The sequence below is a fragment of the Pseudopodoces humilis genome, chromosome 7, assembly GCF_049639895.1.
Source record: "Pseudopodoces humilis isolate 2021_Gansu_Grassland_sample_001 chromosome 7, ASM4963989v1, whole genome shotgun sequence".
In the NCBI taxonomy this organism is placed as follows: domain Eukaryota; kingdom Metazoa; phylum Chordata; class Aves; order Passeriformes; family Paridae; genus Pseudopodoces; species Pseudopodoces humilis.
Genome location: NC_142206.1, coordinates 15,963,406 through 15,980,721, shown reverse-complemented (window position 1 = coordinate 15,980,721; position 17,316 = coordinate 15,963,406).

Sequence of the window (17,316 nt, the reverse complement as noted above, 5' to 3'; positions counted from 1 at the left end):
AATACCGGGGGACACCCCTTGCGCGCCTCTCGCTGCGAGGTGGCGAGCCCCGAGTCCCGGCGGGGTGGGAGAGGGGAGATCGCCCAGTCCGTCCTCTCCCGGGTGCCCCTGTAGGTGCACACGGGCACAGGTGTCCGCGCCGGCCGCCCCACAGCTCGGAGGAGCTCCCGGCAAAGGCACGGGCATTCCGGCCCGGCCCCCGTGCCTGCCCCGCTCGCTGCGGGCAGCGAGCCCCCGCCGCCACCCCTGCGTGTCCGTGTGGACAACATGGACGCTGCCCCTCCGCACCCGGATCTGGCACCTCGCACAGCACCTTCCCGCTGCGGTCCCCGCTGCCTGGGTCGCCTCTGCTTCCCGCCGGCTCCTGCAGCCGAGCACCGCTGCCTCTGAGGCAAAGGCACTTTTCCCAGGCTTTGCCGTGCGTGTGCAGCAGCGCGGGCAGAAGGCGCTCCCGCTGCTCTGCGCTGCTGCATGCCAGGCACGCCGGGCTGCACCGGCCGGCGCTCGCCCGCTCCTGAAGATCTGCCTTCCAAGTACGGGCCGGGGAAGGAGCTCCGCTGGCTCCCGAAGGCGGCCCCCGGGCAGCCTCCGGTGCCCGGACCCTCACCGCTGCCCCGGAGGGTGCCTCTCTGCGGGGACACGCGTGTCAGCCTGCGCCGCAGGCGCGCACCGTTCTTGGAGCAGAGAGGAGCGGGGCTACCCGAGACCTGAGCGGCAGCTTGGCCCACCTCAGGTAGCGCTTGCCACAGCTAATGGTGCGAAAGGGCAAGGATGCAGCAGCCCTCACCCCAGCATGCAATTAAAAAAAAAAAAAATCCTTATTTTTTTACTTTTTTTCAAATTTTTACTTTATTTTTTCCCCCAAGGATGTGAGGCTTGGTGCATCTCTCAGCAGTCAGAATTGCCCTAAACGTGCCCGAGAAAACGTGGGCAGAATTATTTCTCGCTAGGCTTTGGGCATCCTTTCCTTTCCTCCCTAGCATCCTTCTAGGATGTTTGCTGTGCTGTCCTCTGGGATGTGTCGCTGCACATCACGCCCAGCAGTCCTGGTGTCAGGGCTGTAGGCTACAGCCGAAACATCGGCACATCTGGGGGATGCTGAGGAAGCAGCCCCGTGCACATCAGACTCAACCACAGGCATCAATTCTCAGCTCCTACACTGATATTCAAACATGTAAAGAAGTGACCTGGACCTCAACGAGACTGAGCATCTGCCGGCATGTGCCAGGACTCCAGACTTCTCCTTACCCTGGGCTTTTGGAGTTTCTGCTAGATGCCCAGGACTTAGTAAATCCGAGTTGTGGGTCCTCAGCAGAGGTGGTCTTAACAAAGAGCAAGCCACTTTTCCTCCCTGCAAAAGCAGAGCCCCATCAAAGGAAAGGACCCAACCTTGGCAGGGGGGTCAGCAGGGCTGTAAGCTACTGTTAATAGCTGAAGGAGCCCAGCTCCCTTCCCCCAGCTCACCACAAGGACCTCCTGAGAGTAGACAAAAGAAAGCTTGGAGGGTTAATCTCCCTGAGAAAAACAAGTGATTTTCCAGTAAACAACTGCAATAGCAAACAATGGGGGTGAAAAATAGCGATCATAAAAAAGTCGGTTTGGAGGAAGAGGCGACCCAGTAAGAGAGGTGTCCTTTGGCTGGGGAAAAGCATGGCAGCAGTTTGATGAAGATTCAGCAGCAGCAGCAGCAGCTACAGCAAAATAAACCCCACAAGTTGCCACTGGATCTACTTGTGTTTGTGCCTTTTGATCTTTTAATTGCTTCTTAGTTATCCTTCAGTGCAAATAAATAGTGCATTGTGTCAAGAAAGAGGAGGGGGGCGGGGAAGGGAAGAAAGAGACACAAAAGAAAGAGCTGTCGCCCAGAAGAGAAAAGGAACAGGTTCTTTCCCCCCACCTTTAAAGGAGTGAATATATCTGTATGGTGGGGAGGAAGGGGATAGGATTAGAAATCAAAGCGAAATTGGAGAGAAGCACATTAAGCCTCGGGCATCCTTACAGTAGGAAGAAAAGAGTGAGGTGGTAAAACCCTTGGGGAGTTTATTCGGTGAGTTATGAGAGGATCCACGAGTGTAATATTGTTAAAGGTCAGCTGAAACCTAATTTAAACTAGGGATGTGTGACCTCCGCCCTTCATTTAATACTGTCGTAAGGAACATTACACTGCAGATAGCTGGAACAATAGCTGCCTCCACCCCATACTCCAGCCCTTGGCATTGCCTGCAAGGAGGGCCGGCAAGGGGGACCAGGAGAAGGACCAATAAAGCCAAGGACGGAGCAAACCTGAAGACAGGGAGGTGGAAAGTGAGGGATAGGAAGACCTCTAGAGTACAGCACTGATCACCAAGGGTCTTGCGAAATCCCAGGAAGCATTTTGGTTTGAAAGTGGATGGGGCTGCAGCAAAGCATCACTTGAAAACGTTGAAAATACAGTAAAAATAAAACACTGCCTCTTGCATTTGTCTGACCCCCCTGGTCGCCTGCGCAGTTCAGGAGAGAAATTGCAGTTGTGGGTTCCCATTAAATTTGCAAGGAGCGAGGACAGTGTTCACAGAGCAAAGTCAACCAAAGTAAGCTGAAAGTAAGCGAAACTAAAGTGGGAGCTGAAATAAAAGCAACATCTGAATGGTGCCCTGAAAAGACCAGGGGATGTCAGGGACTCAGAGGGAAAACCTCTGCTGCTGCATCGGCTCAGAAGCATTGGGGCAGACTGCAAAGCCTCCTGGCGGCACTGCCCATCTGAGCTGATCAAAGCGTCTCGTGGGTGGCCACCAACACGTGGCACTGGGCTGGAAAGCTCTCCAGGGAAAGGGGGAAGAACCGGAAAGCTTGGGCCAGCCTGGACCTTGCAGACAGGGATGTGAGCTTCAGCAAAGGCAGAGGAATGTAAATAACTGCAGAAATGCAGTGGTCCTGGGCCAGGGTGGATGTTAGAGATGCTGCTAGGGAGGTAAGCCAAGCAGATACCTTCAGGGAAGGGAGCATTTACATTTATGACTTTTCCCTTCCTCTCCCCCTAGAATCCAAAGAGAGAAGAGGTCACCTAATCCCAGCCTAACCTAGAAACCCTGTGATGATCATTTGGTTTATTTCACAATTACAGCCCAAATGACCAGGTGGACAGAGCAGGGATTTGTGGTGTGGTGGTTCAGGTGCTGTGCCTGCGGCACTACAAAGGTACCCCAGTCTCTATTCTCATATGTCGCCCTAAATTCTCCTATGTCAAGAGTGAGGACAGCCAGGAGAAACCAGACTGCTTTACTGACATGCCCCACAGATTTGGGTTGAGATGTCCAAGATGAGCTGAAAGGAAGGTGAGGGTGGGCTGTGGGTCACTGAGGACTAGAAGAAGTGATCTGTAGTGAGACTGGAGCAGGGAGTAGCCAGAGTCCTCTATGAAGCTGTTTAATGGCTGAGAAGTATCTGTACTTGGCCCAGAGCACCTTTTAGTGGCTTTAAGAAAGTGATACCTTTTGCTTTGTACAACCCAGGAACCTGACAATAACACAGTGTCCTTGCATGCTGAGATATATTGATCCTGGGGCACACTAAACTGTTGGAACGGGAAAGATTCACTGGCAAAGAGGGATGTGATATATGGAAGGTCTCTGCAAAAAAATTGAAGTCAAAGAACTAAGAGTGAGAGAAGTAATTCACCTGGGGCCCCTGGTCAACAAGACAAAAACAAAAGCAGAAGCTGGGCAGGTCTGTTTTAGGACTCCTGGCACCCCTGGGTGGTGAGAACCTTTTGAGGCCATGCTCCCAGCCCAGAGTGTTTCTGCTGCAGGATTGTTTTATGGGCAGTGAAAAAGCCAGTTGCCCTTAGGCATCAGCAGGGCACCTTTTTGGCATGCTCAGAGAGAAAGAGGGACTCTTATATCAACTCCTGCCCAGATCTACGGATGCCTTGGAGCACTTACTGAATTAAGGTGTTCAGGAGAGGTGTTGGCATTTGCTTCCTAAGGACCTGGAGGTTGCTGAGCAAAGTAAAAATGAAGTTATTCCACTGTAAGTTATTGCATGGTGCCAGAGGAATTTGTGGCAGTGGTAAAAGGCACTGTCAGTGAAAACAGGGTAGTGTTTTCACCCCTGTTTATATGGAGGACAAAGTATGCATTTTTTTATGGGCTGGACAGACTTGATATTCCTGTAATGTCTTTTAAAATTCAATGTCTCCAGTAACTAGAGAAAAAGAGCATGTGGGGTAGAGAGGTGTCCCTGTGGCCAAGTGTGAGAGAAGAATTGAAGAGGCACAAATGATGTTCAGCAAGTGAAGCTCAGTGGGTCTGTTTGTCGGGATGCTGTCTGCAGCATGGCCCAAAAGAAGGAGGACAAGGAGTCCCAGGGTCCGATGATCCCAGAAAGGGAGAAAAGTCTCCTTTCTCCCCATCATCTGTGGGACAGCAAACATCTCTTGTCACCTTGGTTGCCAAGGAGGACTCCATACTCAGCTAACAGCATCCCGAAAGGAATTTCCAGGAAGGGTAGAATAAGGTAAAAGTGGAGAAGTGCCTGCCCTCTCCCCAGCTTCTTTTCATTGCAGAGGGAGCCCAGAAGGTTCCAAGTTTTGTCTGATTATTTATGTCAAAAATGTGCAACAAACAGAGTAGCAGAGAAGTAAGATGTGTCTGTGCCTATATTAACAGCTAGGCACATCACCATTTCCTGTTTTCCTTCTCTTTTTAAGCATTGCCATCAAAATACCCATTGGAATGTCATGGAGAAGAAGTGGTCCAAGATTGTTTAATGACCAATAAAAGCTCCGGCAGGTACAATTAGTTCTTCCAAGCATCAGAGGACGAAGTTGGCTCTTTGCAGTATTGTACAAATATGGGTCTGTCTACAGAGCAAGCTCAGAGTCAAAACATCCTGCAAATGAAACATGTTACAGGAGACTGCAGGAAACCCTTTGGACTGGGAGTTCTTTGGGGTGAAGATTGTGACCCATCGCTGTGTTCCTGTAGGGATGGCCCGATGAGAATGTTCTGGGAAGGCAGCAGTAGTGGGACACATCCCTGTGTTTCCCAGGGAGGAGCTGAGCAGTGGGAAGGTGGTGTGCAGGGATGCCATTTGCCTCTGAGCAGGAGCACACCATGTCCTCTCAGGGACATCTCATCTTTCAGCAAGGCACCCTCATACACACTACTTTGTGTACTTTTTATTACAATATTTGAATTTTAAATATGACACAGATCAAAAAAACCACACCACAAGTGCTCTGTTTGCAGTTGGAAAACTCAGAGATCACCCTTAAAAATGTTTTATCATGCTCCCAGGAGTATCAGTATGAGCTGGTCAGTCTGACTGCATATTGCTGAATTCACGAGAGAAAACAAGTGAGCTTTTAGTAAGATCTTTTGCAAAAAATGAGACACAGCAGCTGTTTCTGAGATCCTCTCCAGCAGCTCCAACAGAACAGCCATCACTGGGTGGCTGGTGGCAGTGCCAGTGATGGGCTATGCCAGAGGTGATTACAGTCCTTATATGTGCCAGTATTCCTTTGGTGCAGCTTCTTGAAGACCTTTCCTTTGACCTCGTTGTGCAATCAGCTCAGAAAATGCTGCCCAGGTGATCAGGGTGGCATTCCCAATCCCCTGCCCCTATGGATGCAGCTCATGAACTTCAGAATCACCCTTGGGAGGTGCATGGCTTGAGCACCCTTTTCTGCAGAAAATCAGGCATGGGAGCCAGCTGCAAACACCACCATGGGATGGGTTGTTTTTCCAAGTGCCCAAGGGAGCTGATGGCATGGAGCACAGAGGGTGACTCATTTTAGACGATATATGTGGGGCCCTTATTTGCTGCAGAGAGGTGGAGTGGTGCAGATATGTCTCTGTTGTGTAATTAATGGCTTTGAAAAAAATCCCCGAGCCTGTTGGCTAAGCCCAAATACCTCTGAGGGGTTCTGGAATCCCAACTATGTATCTTTCAGGCATTTCTTCCTTTTTTTTTTTTTTTTTTTTTTTTTTTTTTCCCTTTTCTTTTTTTGCATTGCTGCTGTGCTTCAGTGCTGGTCTTTGTTTGCAGCTCTCATTGTCTTTGGTGGAGAGTTGAGTGGCAGCATCTCCATCTCCTCCAGGCCAGGGCTTCACACCTTATCAGGGATCACCTTTTCATGCTGGAATTTTTTGGGTAGGATAAATGCTCTGCCAGGCCTAGCAACTGATACCCTCATGTCTGAGATGAAGACCCCAAAGTAGGATGTGGAGCTGGGGTCCCATGGGCAGGTGGCTGCGGGCATGGGGACAAGGGGCAGTATGGGGGTCATACCTCTAGCCTTCCTCTGCCACTGCATCCACACATCACCTTGGGCAAGCCACTTAATTTCTCTCTGGTTTTCAACCCCATGCACCAGTTCATGAAAGGGATAAATCTGTCCCGTGTTGCCTCGTTGCCTTTGAGGCTGGGACTTCCAGCACCTACAGCTGGCAGGGGCTGTATGGGAGTTTGCAATAACTTACACCCTCACCACATTCCCATTCCTGATGCAGGTGACACAGGGACACCCTGTGCCCACCCATGCTTCCAGCGTCCCCTCCGGACCACACCACCCTTGCCCTGGGTGATGGATGCCCAATGGGGAGGGAGGAGGACAATTTGTTTTCTTGTTTAAACAGAACTCTCTCTCATAATCATAGTGAAGGAGGGGAGGCAACAGCTCTTGGCAAAGCAACTCACACTAAGTGCATTTCACTAGGAATGTTTATATCTGCTGCTGAAAAATTCACTGAGTGTGGCAGTAGTGTGGCATGGTGCTGGCAGAGCCAAGCTGGGTTTTGTGCCCTGAGCCAGGTCCCAGCGAGGGTGGGCCTGGGGATGTCACCATGTCACCAGCTCATAGGTATTTCACCTTCAAGGACGGGTGTATAGCTGGGGTTGGCATCTCTGAGTAGTATCACAGGGCAAGTAGGTATAACACAATCCTGTGTGATGGGGAGGAGGGCTTTTTATGGCACCAGCTGTGTTTCAGAAAGGTTCTGGTGACAGAAGCAAGGATTTTCCCCGAGATCCCAGCCCTTCTGAAGCAGGAGACCTCACACAGGGTAGGACCCTTGAGACTGCTAAGCTAATTACTAATTGCTTGGAAGGTAACCCTCCCCAAAAACCCGTGCACGTAAGTTTTTCAAAACAACAGGTGGTATGCTTGTGTAGCACGTGCAGGCATGTGTGTGTGTGTGTGTGTGTGTGTGTGTGTGTTTGTGAGTGTGTGTTTGTGTCCAAATGTATTTTTGGGCTGAGGGGGAAGCAAGTGCTTGTCTGAGTAGGTAGAGCCAAATGTCAGGTGATTCAGATGCTACCCCCCTATTTCCTGCACCACTGCGGTGGTGTCACTTGAGTCCCTGCCTCTCCATCAGCCAGAGATAATGGGCTCCAGACAGGCCCTCTGTGAAGCCAACATGGAAAGGGTTAACTGAATTCCCAAGGCAGGTGGGAGCACAAGTCAGACTGGGTGATATCGCAGACATGTTATTTGAAAAGCTAAGAAATTGTGGAATTCCTCACCTAATCCAACTTCCCCACAGTTTAAAGAAAACTGCAGTGAAAGATATCACCACAGCCAAGGGAGACCCCCCACGAGCGTTTCCCTGCATAATCCATGTGTGCATACAGGCTCCATCAGCCACCTCCTGTGGCACTGGGATTCTAACCTTGGTGTCACGGGATGCACACCCTCAGTGCCTTGACCTGTAGGAGCTGGAGGTGACTCCCTGACTGCCTGTGACACTGCCTGTGTGCAAGGCCCTCCCTAATGCTGTGACAGCCCCTCTGCCTTCATCTGAGCCAATTGCAAGGACGTGCTGCAGAGGCAGTGGTAGCAAAGACTAATTGAAGCACCTGCATAAGCAAATGTTCAGTGAGACAGCACAAAACTTATTGGAAATAATGCTTTTGACTTCAGCTGGTCCCAGTTTAGGGCATCCCTAATTATGAGAGGTGGCTGTAGTGAGCCCTTGTAGCTGTGCAAATACCTGGACATATCTGATGATCAGCAAGTGTAATGACAATGGTGGAAATCACTTCCCTATTCCAGATCTGCACACCTCTCCTCCCTTCATTTCTCCAGGTGGGTCTCTCACTGAGCCACCTCAGTCCACTATGTAATATTCATGCCAAAGAAATTTTTGTTTTGCCTGAAAGTAAGTTGCAGAGATTTTTGGTTAGATTTTTTTTTTTTTTTTAATGCATTAAAGGCAACCATTTCAAATATGTAGAGATCACACGGCTGTTTTTTAGTCAAAACAAGCATAGTAACCACAAGAGGTGCCAGACTGGAACAATCTCTTCTCCACGAACCTAATCCAAAGCGGAAAAAAAAATAAAAATATGTTTTCCAGAGATAGAATGAATTCCTTTGTCTCTACATGTGATACACGGAGAGAGAAAAATCCTGCAATGGATAGCAGGCATCCCCTTTCCTTTTAGAGAAAAGTTGCTCTCCTCCAAGAAACCTCAGTGTCCGAGGTGGGGAATTATTTCAGGGCAGACCTGCTGGGTCCCACTCGGGGCTCCTGTCATTGGAGAGGATGAGTGCATGCAACTGCTGATTCCTATGAGCCGCTTCTGTTTCCCTTTTGGAGGAACCTCACTGCTCCCAGTGAGTCAGCCCAGGGGCTTTGGGCTCATTTGGGCAGGCTGAGTACTACCCTCGCTCACTAATTAACTTACATGAGCATCATCTCATATTTGTCTGACTCATGGGGTGCTTCAACAGCTCCCATGCCAATCCATCGAGACCCCACTCACACAGGGCAGCAGGTCCTGCCTGCCCTAAGCCAGAACTGTCTTGGGGAGGGCAGTACACGTGGGGAGGCCTCACTGACCCCCCCACATGCAGCAGTGCAGTTGGGGTGCAAACCCTCTCCATGGCTGATGCTTTGTGGCCGCTTTCCCCCACCCACGGCCGCCCTCGCCATTTCCAGAGACCCACATGAGAGCAGTAATAGCACTGTCGGGGTATACAAAGTAAAAGATGACTCACTGCTAAGCCTTTGCTCCCACCTTCGGGAGGCAACCAGATAGGGAGTAATCTCCTGGGGAAGGGGGGGTGGAATTTAAGTCAGTCTGATTTTTTTTCCTGAAAACCTTTCATTTAGTCTAAACAACCAGCTTGGGATGTTGGCACTTGGCTTTTAAATTAAGTATGCTTTTGTGGGCATGATTCTGCAGGGATAGCAATGGCTGGAGCCAGGTTCTGGTCATCAGAGTGGAAACAGCCCCAGATTCCTGCAATAAAATGGAAAACAGCCCTTGAGCTTCAGTAACTGCTTTGAAGGGTCTGCCCTGGCTGATGGATAACTCATGGGGGGTGAGATCCAGGGAATAGTGATAGCTTGCAAGTGGGCTACGTGACCTGCACAAGGCCACTGAGAAAGCTGGGGCTGAAGAAGCCACTTCCACTGTGCTTGGAGGGTTTTGGTGGTGGTTCCCATCCTCTGGGCTGCTCTTATCCCTGCCACAACCATGTGGCCTCTGGTTACCAAGTTGACAGCCTCTATGTCCTACCTCTCTCTCTGCCCACTGTGGTCCAGCACCAGGATTGATCCTGTGGTGCTTTTGCAAGACCATCTGATGGGGGCAAGAATCTCCTGAGGTCTTAAGCCCAGATGGTGGATGGAAGTCCCATGCAGGCAGTAGCATCTCTGCATCCCAAATCCAGCTGCTCCAGGCACAGAGTTAGCTGTGGGGTGGGAGGTGGAGGTACAGGAGGCTGCAAGAGCTGCTCAGACCAAACACAGTGGGCCACAGAGTGTGGGCACTTTGCTTGGTTCAACCTGGCTGCGCTCCACCTGGCTCCAGTGTTCAGCACCTGCCTGAGAAGGCACTGCTGACACATTCACCCAAACAACATCTGCTTTCCCACCTTCCTTTTCTCTGGCGTGGCCACAGCAGAGGCTGTGGGGAACCAGCCTCCCAGACACAGCCTTTTTTTTTCATAATACAAGCTGCTCCAGGGCTCTCTGACAGACAGCCCTCTCCCCCAAGGGCTGTTCCTGAGCTCTGCCACCCTGCTGCCGTTTCTGACTTTGTTGGGAAGGTAAAGCAAAGTGTGCAAGCCGGTGGGGAAGAACAGCTCTGCTATGAAGCTGGGAGACCTGCAGCCCTGACAAGAGGTTTCTGTCAGGAAAGCCCTGGTGTGCTGAACCTCACTGTGCCCCAGTGAGTGCCCAAGCTGGAGCCCACATCTCTGCTGGGCTGCCCAGAGGATGCTCTTTGCATGGAGTTGAATAAAATGGTTTGCAGCATAGGTTGCAGGGGCAGGGTGTGGCATTCAAGGGGAAAGGCACCACACAAGAGCTCCCACCACTGTGCAGGATGGAATTTTCTCTTTTGCTTCTGCACCAGCCATCAGGTGTTGTCAAAAAGGGGATTTGCAGTAGCACTTGTGGAGGATATTACCGACTAAGACTGATTTTAGAGGGCTGCTCATATCTAAAAGAGATTTGCTGACAGCTTGGTTGTTCATGCTGATTTTGAGTTAATCATAATTAAAGTCCAAATGAATCACTGCTTGAGCCATTTTGCATTGCCTTTCTTCCCCTGTTCCTTCACTGAACCTATCACAGGATTGGCCCTTCCATCTTCACGAAGGCTTCCCAGTCCCAGATTGCTGTGAATGAGACAGGCTCAGTTTTTGAAGGAGTCATCCCCATCACAAGCATGTGCCATCTTTCCGCTCAGATTTATTTTGAGTAACTATTAGCTGGAAATACCAGGCTGTCTTGGGTTAAGGCATCTCCACCTACAATCTGGGACCAGCTCACCACACATGACAGAGTTGGTGGGATAGACAGTGTCCTCTGCTGCAGAGCTGCATGGGATTTCTCCTGACCAGGGAGGAAGATTGAATTGGAAAGCAACTGCAGGTCGGAGGGAACATTTCCTCCCTATGGATTTAGTCTCCTCATTTGATCCCGGTGTTGAGAAGGGAATAGTAAGATCCACAGTCTGGTGGCAGGGTTCCACATCTGGCTGGTGCCACATCTCAGCTGTAAAGGGGTATGGCTGAAAAAGGGAAGAGTTTCAAGCAGAGACCTTCTCCGGCCTTGGCTCTGTTCCACTGAACATGTGTCATCTTCCATTGATTCAAACACTACAAATCTTTTCTGTTGACAGCTGGACTGTGCCTCTGAGTGGTTGCCTCTTGCCCACCAAACACCACTCCAGTCCAGATGGACATTAAGTCTCAGAAGTCATTTGGTCACTCTGCACCACCAGGACTCTTCTCAGAACCACCGTCTTGGTTGCCACCAAGTCTCTCTCAGCATTTTTGGGTGTTTTTTTCAGATATGTAGAGCAAGCTTCCTTGCTCTCCATTAGAAAAAGTGGGTTTCAGGCAGGTCAGGTCATTTCTGCTGCTCTTTTCTGCTTTTCTCCCCGGCTCCCAGCTCTCTTTCATCCCTGATGTATTTAGTGGTGAAAATGTGTCCCATTGTCTTTTATCAGGTTTGCCATGGGCTTCACATGCGGTGTTAATCAGCCCACCATGGTGCTCACCATGCACAACACCTTCCTAGCACTCAGTGCTAGGCTTTCCCCACTTAAACCTCACCCTGCAAGTGATTTAATGGCATTTATCTCATCCACATCAGAATCCTCTCATGGGCTTGTCCTAACATAATCCAGAGACACCTGACTTCCTTACATCGCTTTTAGTCATTGATCTGCTTAGAGACGAGTTGCAAAATTGCTCATTGGTGCTTGAAACGCCTTCATTTAAAAATCTGGGGAAACCATACAGTTAGGAAAGGACCAGGCATGAGTCTTTGATGGTGTGCATTTTGGAAACGAATTATATTTCTAATATTGTGTGTGAGTGGGGAGCCCCCACCACCTCTGAGGCATTTCATGGAGAATAACTTAGGCCCTTTCCCTAACATAAGAGACTGCTACAGATATTGACAGATGTTAAATCTTTAATTCACTAAATTGATACACATTGCTCTGCTTAGCCTAAAATCAAACAAAGATATGCTTAAAATATATGTTTGGTGGGCAGAGCCAAGCCTAAATTCCCCATAACTCCCAGCCCACAGACTGCCTCCTGATTCCAGCACTTATGTGAGGCACAAGGACAATTGCTTTGGAAATGGAATGCTATAGGAGTGATCCCTTACTAATTGAGATGCAGCAATAGCTTCATTTGGAAAGCCCAAAGCCCAAATTTAACAGCCCTAAGCCAGAAGTGAATGAATGGGGGAATTTCACTTGGCAGTTTAGAACAGGCTCTGCAAAATTCCTCAAGTCTAAAAGGCTCATGTCTCTCACTGTGGATCCTCATCTCTGGCTCATCCAGTACCCAAGCTTTCAGGAGTGCTCATGACAAATCTGTTTCCCCATCCTCTCCCAGCTGAGCATCACCAGGGTAGCAGCTGAGCCAGGGTGAACCTTTATTTCAGCACCCCATCACTCTTGCCTTGGGTTTAATACATTTTCTCGGCACTTCCCAAGCTGTCCCTGAACATCCTGAAGCTCTGACCACTCCCTCTGCTGGCTGTAGCATCATTTCATAACCCTCAATAGGGCCTCATCCCCTGTGGGGAGGGGCTGGCAGGGGTAATGGCTGTCCCCAGCATCAGAATAGCTGCTCAAAGTTGTGACATGGCCAAGGATGAGGACCATTATGCCATAAAACGTGATGTGTAGGAGTGAGGATTTGAGCACCAGCCCTGTGGCAAGGCTGGGTGGGGAGATGTCCCAGTTTGACACTTGAATGTTTCCATTCAGGACATATATCTGTGCTCTGGCAGCCCTTCAGTGCCAGGGCATGCCATAAGAGCACAAGTTCTTTGCGTTGGAGGTTATTGCAGGCCTAAACCTTGGTCTGCTCAAAAAGGTGATTTGTGATTGAAAACACAGGCCCAAAACAGGTTGTAGGTCCCATCAGAGGAAACATTGAGCAGTGTGCACAGAAGGGAGGTGGACTGCAGGGTGACAGTGAGCTGGTGCTGAGGGTGCCCTGGGCTGTGAGGGCCAGGCTGGTGGTCCCAGCTTTGAGAGCCAGGAGGTTCAGAAAGGCAACCAAAATCTTCCTTGACTGAATACCACCTTTAAACAAAGAGAAGAGCTGGAGCAGCATTGGCAGCCCAGCCCATCATCACTGCAGGTCTCTGGCCATGCCAGGAGCAGCCTGTGGGTTGACAGTTTGATTTCCTTGCTCCAGACATCTCCTTGCTGGCCCAGCTCTGCTGGTCCCGTGGCCTCAGTATGAAGTCTTACTCCAGCCTCACATCTCCAGGGGGTTTTTCTCCAACACCATCTGTATTTACCTGTTTTTCTGCCCTATTTCTGCGGGTCCCTGGTGGCTGTGCCACTGTGCCCTGGCCCAGACGGTGCTGCCAGGCAGCTGCAGGCAGGGCTGCGGGATCCAGCTGTGGGCTGAGCTGCGGGCAGGGCTGCGGGATCCAGCTGTGGGCTGAGCTGCAGGCAGGACTGCGGGATCCAGCTGTGGGCTGAGCTGCAGGCAGGGCTGCGGGATCCAGCTGTGGGCTGAGCTGCGGGCAGGGCTGCGGGATCCAGCTGTGGGCTGAGCTGCGGGCAGGGCTGCGGGATCCAGCACCCTGCACTCCATCCCCTGGCGGCAGCTGGGACTGCAGGAGAAGGGAAAGCCGTCGCAGGAATATGGCTTTAAGATTCCCAACATTTTTGTGTTGCCCTATTTCAGTGACAGAGCTACGGATAATTGCTTTGCTCTGAACAGATATGTGAAACCTCGGGATCTTTTCCGGGTTGTGAGGACTGTGAAGCCCAACAGGAGAGGATGAATTACTCAGGAAAGGTTCCAGAAACTAAAACTGCATGCAGGCTAAAGGGGGAAATTGAGGTGTTAAAGTCTTTTTGGAGATGAAGAAGGCAGTGATGTGAGGTTAGCAAGGTACAAGGCAACTGGCTTGAAAGTTGCTCCCAGTCCTGTGTTCTTAAATGGGATGCACAGAGAAACGGGGCAGTCAAAGCAACAGCTCCACAGGGTGAGGAAGGGCAAGCATCTTGAGAGTTATATCTGGGCTCTGTAGTCAAAACCGTAAAGGAAAAATGGGAATGATGTCAGTGCTCAGTGCTGCTCACTGTTCCTGGGGTGAGGTCAGGGATCTTGCAGGGCAAAGGAGCTGCTGCTGAAGGAGTGCTTAACAAGAGGGATTTCAGCCTTTGGTGGTCCTCCCACAGGCTTAAGGCATAAGCCAGGCTGAGCCAGATGACCCCTGTGCACCCTGGATGCAGGGGCTGAAGGGTGACCTCGTCTCCTCCCTGTCACTGCTTCCACACCTGAGAGAAGCACCCGTGGTTTGGTGAGCCAAAACGCCGTGGGAGGGCAGGTTTGCACATTGCACCTGCCTCAGAACATCTGCACCAGGACTAGGACTGAAAAATAACTTGTCCACATGTCATCAGAATTTTATGGGCACGGGTTTTTTCCTTATTTGGAGTTGAAATCCATTATTTTTGGACAAGGTGCCAGCTTTTGGAAAAATGTGGCCAGGTTTAGGCTGCAGAAATACTGAAAAAACAATTTCAGAAGAAGGAGAGGAGAAGGCTGTGGTGTGCAACCTGGGTGTGCTTTGACTAGGTCTTGGTCTTTTTCACTTGGTGATTTCTTGTTCTTGTCACTGAGATCAGTAGAAGCCCAGGGGTCAAGACAGCATTTATTTGGGATAAGATTTTTAAATCTCCCAAAACACGTAGGAAAAGCTTGAAACTTGGGTGTGCAAGACCTGCTGGCAGGCAAGTCTGCAGAGCCCAGACCCTGCTGAGTCTCAGTCTCCAAAGTTGAGGAGGTTTCTGATAAGGGGAAAAAAGGGTAGATTTTTTTCCATTGAAATTTCCACAGAATGGTTTCTCGTCAGTGTAGGGTGGGTGGTGTCATTTATATTTGATTTTCCGTTTTCTGATTAGAAAAGAGGAAGCTGCATTATTTTCTGACAAAAAGTTACATTTTAGAAGTTGGCAGTTGTGTAAAATATCCCCACTGCCAAAATCCAGCATTACAAAGCCCAAAGGACAACAACCTGGAAATCGAAAGCCAAATTTATTTCTGTTATCCATTTTCTTCCAAAATCTGAAAACATTTGTGGGAAATTTTAGTGTGAGCAACCACATGCATTCTGGAGATCCTGGCAATCCTGTACCAGGCATGAAAATAAATGAATAAATAAATAAATGAATAAATTAATAAATAAATAAAGTGGTATTTCGGCTGTCTTTTTCCAGCAACAGAAAGGAGGTTGGAGGAGTTCAGGAGGTTTGTCCACCTTTTCTTGACAGTCCTGAAGATGACTGGGCATGGAGGGAAAGGATTGAGGTACGGAGGGAAATGATTGAGGTTCAGATCATTTCCTTGTGTGCTCCGCTTGCTTGCTTCGCTTCCCGTTATTGTCCTGGATCTGCTCCTGCCTGCTCTGCCCATCAGAACTGGGGGGCATGTGAGAGCCAGCCTGGCATTGGGCTTGGAAAAAACCAGACTCCTTCCTCCCCACAGCATGCAGGAATAATTCTGCCAGAGACAATGTGCTGGCAGTGACTTTCCAGATCAATTTATAGCCTGACCTAAAGTTTTCTTCCTGCCCAGAGTGAAAGGAGAAGGAAGAAGGACTATTTTTTGTTCAAGATAGGTGTCTTTGGTGAGGTTGATCTAAACCAGAGTGAAATTGAGGTCTTAACACTGAATCTGCTCAGTGCATGCTTTCCAATTCAAGTCATTGCTGCAAGTCTGTTATTAGGGATCACTCTGCAGATAAGGGGAGAGGCTGTAAGCAGGTTTTAAAATTTCCTAAAATGCTGATAAGATGGTTAAAAAGAAATAAATGCCAGAGTATAGTCTGACTACTTCTTAAAGTGAATCTCTTATGTTCCCAGTGCAACAGAGAGCTCTCTATCTGTGGTTTCCCGGAAAGGAAATAATATAGTCGGATTAGCTCCGGGAAAGTGGCAGCCTTCCCTTCCTCTCCAGATAAGCTGGAGCAGCAGAGCCCATCCAGCAACCTGGAGAACATGATCTACCACCCATTCACCAGGGACCCAAATGGCCAGTGCCCTGCAGAAGTTCCTCTCCATTCCCATTTCTGTGCACATCATTCCCCTTTCCTCAAAACTGTAGGGCTGCCCTTTTGAATGAGGGCCCTTGCACGTGGCAGACAGGGGCAACTTTGGTCCTTTCTTTTTCTAGGCAGTGTTAACAACTCAGCAGCCCAAAGAATTTGCCTTGCAATCCCCTCTGCGGCTCAGCTTTCTATTCTTTATTCAAGCAGCATGAATGAACCGAAGCCTTTATTTGCATTCTCTTCAAATTGCCCTCTACCACGAGCATGAGACCTTTGGAAGTTTGTTGCAAGAGTAGCAGAGCCAAGATATTTCACTCAGGCATGATGCCCCACCGCTACCGCAAAAATCACTTCAGAGCAACTGCTGAGTCAGAATAAAGGGGACTGGATGCATTTGCTTCCCAAAGATCACAATGCAAAGCCCTGGCAAGAGGAGGAACAGAGAGGGAGGTCAGTGGATGCGGCATTCCCTGTCCTTGAATCATTTCTCCTGCAGGAATTCATAAGATCTGGCATCTCCCAAGCACATCTGAGGACAGGGAATGGCCTGGGCAAGGGCACAAGGATTTGAGGGAGGCTTTATAAAGAAATTCTATCCTGGACCACCATTAAAGGTGTTGGAAAGGACCTTAAGGACACCCACTCTTGGGTTTGGGTGGGGTAGGGGACTAAAGCTGCCTGTCCTGCCACAACACAGGGTCAACAAGCCAGCTGCATCATGTTTGTAAGCCAGGGAGCCATGTGCTCCATTGTGGAAAATGCACAGGGTTTCCTTCAGGCTTTCTTCCCTGGAATTCCAGAAAAAGGGGAAAAAGTAGCTTTGTTCTCCTCTGGCCTTCACCTTACCGCAGCTTTTAAGAAGTGAAGAGCTGGCCCTTTATATTTTCAGTTCTGGAAAGCAAAAGTGCAAAACTTTTTTTTTTTACTTTCTACAGTTTTAAAATTGTTCTCCTGCACCTCCTGGAGAGCAGCGCAGCTCACCCTAGGCCACTCATCTCCAGGACAGCTCTTGCTTTGGGGAGGAAAGAAGCAACAGCACCTGCATGTGCTCTGCAGAGAGCTCAGACAGCTTGGGCCCCTAAAGCTGACATGGGGGCCATCCATCCCTCCCTGATCTGGGTGGTCACCTCCTGGAATCTTTCAGCAGAAGCAAAAAACATCCACCCTTGGGTAGCCCAGAGCCTGGTGGTTGGCCTGTGGTCTGGGGAAATTGGATGCAGAAGATGAAGAGCAGGCACCTGAACCTTCTATGTCCCTTCATTTTTTCAAATCCTGCCTTGCT